The sequence below is a fragment of the Pogoniulus pusillus genome, chromosome 37 (assembly GCF_015220805.1).
Source record: "Pogoniulus pusillus isolate bPogPus1 chromosome 37, bPogPus1.pri, whole genome shotgun sequence".
In the NCBI taxonomy this organism is placed as follows: domain Eukaryota; kingdom Metazoa; phylum Chordata; class Aves; order Piciformes; family Lybiidae; genus Pogoniulus; species Pogoniulus pusillus.
Genome location: NC_087300.1, coordinates 6,230,477 through 6,238,897, shown reverse-complemented (window position 1 = coordinate 6,238,897; position 8,421 = coordinate 6,230,477). Strand labels below are relative to the sequence as shown.

The window sequence follows — 8,421 nt, the reverse complement described above, 5'->3', positions numbered from 1 at the left end:
GATGCAGGACTCCAGGTGGGGTCCCAGCAGAGTAGAGCAGAGGGGGAGAATCCCTTCTCTGGCCCTGCTGGCCACACTGCTGCAGCCCAGGCTCTGGTTGCTCTCTGGGCTGCGAGCAAACACTGCTGCTGTTGGTTCTGTAACTCAGAGCTGTCAGGCTCGGAGCAAGCAGCTGCTGACTGAGTCGTTCTGCTAAGCATCACAGTTGTTTTTTCAAGTCTGCTATCATAAAGCCCTTGCTCCTGAAGGCATGTGATTACAGGAGAATTCCTCTCATTAGAAGGAACAAAAAAAACCAACCAACCCCCCAAAAAAACCCCTCCACCTCCAGCAAATGCAAAGCTGAGAACAGAAAAACATAAAAGCCTGAACACTTCATTTGAGCAGAATTAGGAAGGTTTAGAAAGCAAAGGGAAGCCACAGAGCAGACAATATTTACTGCTTCAGATGCTTTATGCTTGTCTGAAGCCTTCCTTTTTGTGCCATCCTTTGTTTCTCTGAAACCCAACCTCTTTTATTTGATCGCAGTCAATTAACACTCCCCCTTTACCTCCCTCCCCCCCTCCTCAAATAACAACCTCTTGCATTTGGCCTGACACAGGCTGATTCCTGGAGATTCCCAGCAAAACATGAGAGGGTTTTTTTTGTTGTTGTTCCTATTCTATAGAGGAAAAATAAAAAGCCAACCCAGAAGGTTTGAGCAACAGTTAAGAGCAAGTAATTGCAGGCAGATATATGATGTTACAACTCAAACCTGCACTGTAATGGCTCCATAAAGCCTCCCAGGTTTAGATATACATCAAACCATCTTTCACCTTGCAAATGAATGCTTCTCTCTTTTTAAGAGCTATAACTTTCTGGGAGTTCATGAATTTCTTGGATTCATTGCCCTTTACTGGGTAGGGGAAAGTAGGAGAGATGCTGCTGTGAGGGAAGGAGATGGAAGGAGAGTGGCAAAGGGAGGTGAGGAGAGGGGAAAAGAATAAATCCTGAGAGAAGAGAGTTCCAAAAGGTGTTTCAGGAAGAAGCTGGGTTAAGTGTTTGGCACACTCCATGCACTGCTTTATCATCTCTCCTCTTTCCCAGCCTTGCCCATCGTAGGGTCCTGATGTGAATCATGAGGTCTGTAATGACTGAAAGCCTCCAGTGCTGCCCTCCTGGAGTCATAGAATCAGAATGGGTTAGGTTGGAAGGGACCTCAAAGCTCAGCCAGTTCCAACCCCCTGCCATAGGCAGGGACACCTCTCACTAGAACAGGTTGCTCAAAGCCTCATCCAACCTGGCCTTGAACACCTCCAGGGAGGTTGTGATCCCATTCTGTGCTTCTGCATTCCACAACCTCCCTGGCAAACCTGTGCCAGTGTCTCAGCACCCTCAACCTGTACCAGTCTCTCACCACCCTCAACCTGTGCCAGTCTCTCACCACTCTCACTGCAAACAACTTCTTCCTAACAGCCACTTTCATTCTTCCCTCTCACACTTCAAACCCATTCCTCCTCCTCCTGTCATTCCCAGACCTTCTCAACAGTCCCTCCCCAGCCCTCCTGCAGCCCCCTGCACATCCTGCAAGGCCACTCCAAGCTCTCCTGGAAGCCTTCTCCTCTGCAGGCTGCACAGCCCCAACTCTCTCAGCCTGTGCTCAGAGCAGAGCTGCTGCAGCCCTCTCAGCATCTTGGTGGCCTCCTCTGGGCTGGCTCCAACACTTCCATGTCCTGCTTGTGCTGGGGGCTCCAGAACTGCCCCCAAGACTGCAGGTGGGGTGTGAGGAGAGCAGAGCCAAGGGGCAGAATCCCCTCCCTTGCCCTGCTGCCCACACTGCTCTTGCTGCACCCAGCACAGGGTTGTGTCTGGGCTGCACTCCCACTGCAGGCTCATGCTGAGCTTTTCATCAGCCCAGACCCCCAGGTCCTGTTCCTCAGGGCTGCTCTCAGCCATTCCCCACCCAGCCTGGAGTTGTGCTTGGGATTGCACCCACCCAGGTGCAGGACCTTGCACTTGGCCTTGTTGAAGTTCCTGAGGTTGGCCTGGGCACAGCTCTGCAGCCTGCCCAGCTCCCTCTGGATGGATCCCTGCCCTCTACCAAGTCAACTGTGCCACACAGCCTGGTGCCATCTGCTGACCTGCTGATGGTGCACTCCAGTCCTCTGTGCTGCAGTCCTTAAAACCCTTGGATTAAAACAACCTTTTGAGGGCTGCAGCATCACAGAATCATTAAGATTTAGGAAAGGCCTCTCAGATCATCAAGCCCAACCATCCACCCAGCACCACCATGCCCACTAAACCACACCCCAGGGTGCCATGTCTGCATGTCTTTTGAACCCCTCCAGAGGTGGTGACTCCATCACTTCCCTGGACAAGTAGTAGTGATGGTTCCCTGGCCCAGAGCAGTGGTGGCTAAATGAAAGCCTCCCTCCACACCTGCGCTCAGTCTGTGCCACACACCAAGTCCTTGTGTCCTGCTGGCAGCAGAGTGTGGTGCTGCTGAGCACTGGGGCCAAGACCTCTGCCCAGTGCTTCTCCTGAAGCTTGCTGTGATGAGAGCTGATGGAGGTGGATGATTATTTGGGGACGTTTTGGAGTGAAAGGGCACAGATTTGAGCTGCTTGCTCTGTAATTTCCTGTCCCGAAGGGGGCTTTCAGCCTGGGCAATTTTGGCAATTAAGGACAACCTCAGAGAGGCACAAAACAGACATCTCAGTGCCCAGGGGAGCTCAGAGTGTGTGACTCACGTTGTGACATCCCTCTGGGGCTGAGTCATCCTGCAGCAAACTGTCTTACAGTGAAGGCTTTGCATGCCCCACAGCAGCCTGACCTGCACCGCAGGCACACGCCCAGGCTTCCTCGTCAGGCACTCGTGGCTCATTCCCCTCCATGCCTTGATGGTCTTTGCTTATATATCAACTAAAGTGCTTCTACTCCTTTTCTAACCCCCCCCCCGATCTGCTTCTCCACCCCATTGGCCATTGGCTAGGCCAAATCCATCTTCCCCATGCAGTCAAATCAAGATCAAGGGTGGCTTGAGAGGTGATTGATGTTCACAGGAGCATAGAATTGCCAAGGGTGAAAGGGACCTCAAGGAGCATCCAGTTCCAACCTCCCTGCCAACCTCACACTAGATCAGGTTGCTCAGAGCCACATCCAGCCTAGCCTTAAAGATGTCCAGGGATGAGGCTTCCACCACCATCCTGGGCAACCTGTGCCAGTGTCTCGTGGTGGAGAACTTCTTCCTCACATCCAACCTGACATCCTGAAAAGTGCCTCCCCAGATTTCTTGTAGCCCCCTTCAGAATCTGTAGCACCACTTCTGTGGGGACAGGCTGGGAGAGTTGGGGCTGTTCAGCCTGGAGAAGACTCTGGGGAGACCTCAGAGTTGCATTTCAGTATCTGAGGGGGACCTGCAGGAAGGCTGGAGTGGGACTGTTTAGGAAGGCCTGTAAGGGGCAATGGTTTGAAACTGGAGCAGGGGAGATTTAGGTTGGACATTAGGAGGAAGTTCTGCACAGTGAGGGTAGTGAAATACTGGAACAGCTGCCCCAGGGTGTGGTTGAGGCCCCATCCCTGGAGATATTCAAGGTCAGACTTGATGGGGCCCTGAGCAGCCTGATGTAGCTGGAGATGTCTGTGCTGACTGCAGGGGAATTGGCCAAGATGACCTTTGAGGGTCCCTTCCAACCCAACAGTGACTCTGTGAGGCTGTGACAATAGGGAGCCCAGAGAGCCTAACAGAGAGCAGGACTTCTGCCCCACCTCGACTTGATGATGTACACAGCCAGCCCAAAAAGCCAAACAACCTACTCTAGTTGGAGGTGTCCCTGACAAGATGACCTTTGAGGGTCTCTTCCAACCTGATGCATTCTGTGATTGATTCATAGACTCCTAGAGTCAAGCAGGTTGGAAGAGAGCTCCAAGCTCAGCCAGCCCAACCTAGCACCCAGCCCTGCCCAACCAACCAGACCATGGCACTAAGTGCCCCAGCCAGGCTTGGCTTCAACACCTCCAGCCACACAGACTCCACCACCTCCCTGGGCAGCCCATTCCAATGCCAATCACTCTCTCTGACAACAACTTCCTAACAACATCCAGCCTGAACCTGCCCTGGCACAGCTTGAGGCTGTGTCCCCTTGTTCTGGTGCTGGCTGCCTGGCAGCAGAGCCCAACCCCAGCTGGCTACAGCCTCTCTGCAGGCAGCTGCAGGCAGCAATGAGCTCTGCCCTGAGCCTCCTCTGCTGCAGGCTGCACACCCCCAGCTCCCTCAGCCTCTCCTCACAGGGCTGTGCTCCAGGCCCCTCCCCAGCCTTGCTGCCCTTCTCCAAACACCTTCCAGCAACTCAACCTCTCTCTTGAATTGATTCTGTGATTTTAGGTTTCCATGGTTCTGGACTTCCATGCTTCCATGGCAAGCCTTCACATCTGTAAGGAGCAGAGTCATCTCTTTACAGAGACAGAGCACACCATACCTGCTGTATGAAGCCAGGACCTGATGCCTGGGAAGCCTCCCAGCTGCTCCAGGGAGCCAGCAAAGAGCTTTCATCTGCTGCTGAGAGGTTTGATATTAGTGTTTGGTGGGTTTTTTTTCCCCTTCTCAATTCTAATTTGCTTAACAGGGAAGAAAATCTTTCACCTTCTTCTAGGGGCATCATTTGCTCCCTGGGGTTTGAAGCACAGTTTTGGTAATATGTATTTTTAGCATCATTTAGGTTATTTTCTCCTCTCTTTCCTTTTTTTTTTTTCCTCCTGTCAATTGCCAGAGGAAGGAGATGAGGAGAGAGAAAGGATCCCACCAGGCTGTGCAACCAAGCTAAAAGAGATGCAAGCAGGTAAAGTGTGCTGCTGTAGTGAGGGCACTTGAATCTATACCTCTAACTGACCATGACAACAGGCATCTCTCTCTCCCCCTACAGCTGATTCCAAACCTTCTCTAACCTCCCTGGAAGAACATTGCCTTTCCTGGGAGGGCTTATCATGAGATGCCCTCATCCTGGTTTAATCAGTTTTGAATGTGGGAAAAGACAATCATGATCTGAGCCAGGCAGTGTTTCCCTTGCATGTGAATGATGTGATACTGGAGCTTCATTAACATGCTCTACACTCTTATCTTTATTCATACTGGCAAATTAAATTAGCACTGTCTTTCAAATCTCTGCCTCCTTTCCCTACCCCCACCCCCCCCCTCCACCTTCCCCAGGCAACCACCAGCAGCACAAAGTAAATGACAGTGATGGGAGTGGATTGCCCTGCTCTTGACGTTACTCCCTGGGTTTTAAGCAAGCAACCCTCCAAGAAATCAGATTTGTTCTTCTTCCAGGAGCTGAGCTGCATTTCAGCATGCCTGTGACAATCACACAGCTCCACAGCCTGGCACACAGCCTGGCCCAGCACGTGGGGCACCAGGCTGGCAGCCTGGAGCTCTGATGGGCCTTTGCTCTGGGCAACCTGAGCTAGTTGAGGCTGTCTAGTTGAGGAGGTTGGGCTGGGTGACCTTTGGAGGTCCTTTCCAAACCAGACTGTTCTATGGTTTGATGAATTCCTCTCCAGTGTCCCCAAACCTAGAGTGTGTTACTCCTCTCTGCAACCTCCTGAAAGGGTGCTGGAGCCAGGTGAGGGTCACAGGCTCACAGGATGTCAGGAGTTGGAAGGGACCCAAAGAGATCATCCAGTCCAACCCCCTGCCAGAGCAGGACCATCCAATCTAGCTCAGGGCACACAGGAACACATCCAGACAGGCCTGCAAAGGTTCCACAGAAGGAGACTCCACAACCTCTCTGGGCAGCCTGTGCCAGGGCTCTGGGACCCTTCCAGGCAAGAAGTTGCCCTTGTGCTGAGCTGGAACCTCCTGTGCTGCAGCTTCCACCCATTGCTGCTTGTCCTATGCCAGGGAGCAGTGAGCAGAGCCTGTCCCCTCCCTCCATTTCTCCCTGGTATCAAGGACATGAGGAAATGGCCTCAAGTTGCACCATGGCAGGTTTAGGAGCAATTTCTTTCTTGATAGAGTGGTCAGGGAATGGCACAGGCTGCCCAGGTGGAGTCCCCATCCCTGGAGGTGTTCAAAGTGGCCCTTGAGGACATGGTTTAGTGGGCATGGTGGTGTTGGACTGATGGTTGGACTTGATGATCATAATCATAGAGTGGCAGAAGTTGGGAGGGACATCAGGGACCACCTAATCCATCACCTCTCAACTAGACTTGGTTGCCCAAGGCCTCATCCAGCCTGGCCTTAAACACCTTCAGGCAGGTGGCATCCACAACCACTCTGGGCAACCTATGCCAGAGCTTCACCACTCTCATGCTGAAGAACTTCTTAATGACCTTAGAAGCCTTTCTGAAACTCTATGATTCTATGACTTTAATATCCAGGCAGGTGCCTCCTCCCTCTCTCCCTTCAGGATCCTTTCTCTCTTCTCAGCTCCTCTGAGGTTTGGGTGGAAAAGCACAGAACGTGGTCGTGGTGAGGGTGGAAAGGCAGAAGCAGAGAGTTTTGCTGCTGACTTCTCTGGCTGGGAACAGTTTCTGCAGCTGATGCTGAACACATGTGGGAAAAGGTATAGAGGAAGGTGTAAGGAGCCTGTGACTAATGTAGCTCCAGCTGGTTTGGGGGTTGTTTAGAGGAAACTAAACTGCCTAAACTGCCTGAAAGGAGGTTGGAACCAGGTGGGAGTTGGTCTCTCTCTCTCCCAAGGAACAAGTGATAGAACAAAAGGAAACAGCCTCAAGTTGCACCAGGGGAGGTTTGGAGTGGATATCAGAGGAAACATCTTCACTGAAAGGTTCTCAAGCACTGCAAGAGGCTCCTCAGAGAGGTCACTGAATCCCTGGAGGTGTTGAAAAGACAGAGATGTGGTGCTGAGGGCCATGGTTTAGCACCAGCCGTGGTAGAGTTAGAGAATGGTTGGACTCAGTGCTCTTAAAGGTCTTTTCCAACAGAAACAGCTCTATGGCAGCCCTTGGTGGCAAGGTCTAGCAGGCAGGATGAGCTGGAAAAGATTTCCCTCCCTTAGATCTTTGCCATGCAGCTACCTGGGCTGGGGACTGGTGTGGCTTTGTCAACTCTGCAGTCAGGCATAAATCAAGCTTCATAACTTTGCAAGTGCAAGGCATTAGGAGCAAGTGGCTTTACACTAAGCACTAAATAGTGCAGCCATTAAAGGGCATTCATCATGCACACAAGGTGCCTGAACAGAAATGAGCTGTGGCACCTCCTGCAACAGAGGATAAACACATTAAGCACCATCACCTGTGCTGCCAGCCTTTGGCAGCTAAGAGAGGAGACCTGGCCCTCAGGGGAACCTCAGCCCACCCTTTGCACAGCACCCTGGGGTCACCTCCAGCTCAGCTTTGAGCCACAGGCCATGCTCACTCCAAACTCTCCCTCTCTGGGCTTCCTCTGGCGTCTGCTCTTTCACTCTCTGGGTTGTGTTGTCTCAAGATGGAACATCCTTGGGGCAGTGTTGACCCCAGTGGAAGAAGTGGTGCAGAAGAGGAGGCTACAGATACAACCTGGTGATTTGACCCACAGTAAATGACCACCTTGTAACTGGGGTTCTGCCAAAAAGAGACAAGCCCATGGCCAGCACTCTTCAATTAGTTGTGGCTGAGACTGTGAGGACCTTCACAGGCTCACAGGACGTTAGGGGTTGGAAGGGACCCAAGGAGATCATCCAGTCCAACCCCCTGCCAGAGCAGGACAATGCTGTCTGACACAGATCACACAGGAACACATCCAGACAGGCCTGCAAAGGCTCCAGAGGAGACTCCACAACCTCGCTGGGCAGCCTGTGCCAGGGCTCTGGGACCCTTCCAGTCAAGAAGTTGCCCTTGTGCTGAGCTGCAACCTCTTTTGCTGCAATTTGCACCCATTGCTGCTTGTCCTATCATAGGGAGCAGTGAGCAGAGCCTGTCCCCCACTCCTGGCATCCCTCAGATACTTACAGACTTATCAAATCCCCTCTCAGCCTCCTCTTCCCCAGACTTTCCTCCCAAAAGCTCAATGTCATTAAATCAAGGAGACTTTATTTCCTTACCCTGAGCAGTTCCTCTGGACTGTGCATTGTTATCACCAACCCCAAGCCTCCACCTTCAATAAGTTTCCATCTCCTTCTCCTTTCCTACCACCAAGTCAGCCAAGCCTGCCCATGCCTTGTGCTGGGGAGATTAGTCCAGCCCAAGATGCTGCTTCAGATAAGAGTTTGGCTGCTGCTGCTGAATCCAAACTGCTTTATTTGTCTGACAGGTGGACTGATAAATAGACCTTGTTGCTGGGACTCTGTTCCTTCCTGACATGCTAAACAATGCAGAGGCCTGAGATGCTGATGTTTCTTGGTGCTCTCTCAAACCAGAGGTCAAGGCAGTCCATGCCTTGCCCTTTGATTGCACTTGGATGAAGGCCTTCAGTCCTTTAAGTGAAGAGTGATGATTTCATCAAGC

At 52.0% G+C, this 8,421-nt stretch overlaps 1 long non-coding RNA gene across 1 annotated transcript; it reads left to right on the top strand.

Annotated features, from left to right (window-relative positions):
* Nucleotides 1–4,367: 4,367 nt before the first annotated feature.
* Nucleotides 4,368–5,101, top strand: LOC135190850 (uncharacterized). The gene is made up of 3 exons (XR_010308655.1): nucleotides 4,368–4,544; nucleotides 4,749–4,817; nucleotides 4,902–5,101. It is a non-coding gene; the product is annotated as an uncharacterized LOC135190850 (long non-coding RNA).
* Nucleotides 5,102–8,421: the final 3,320 nt, after the last annotated feature.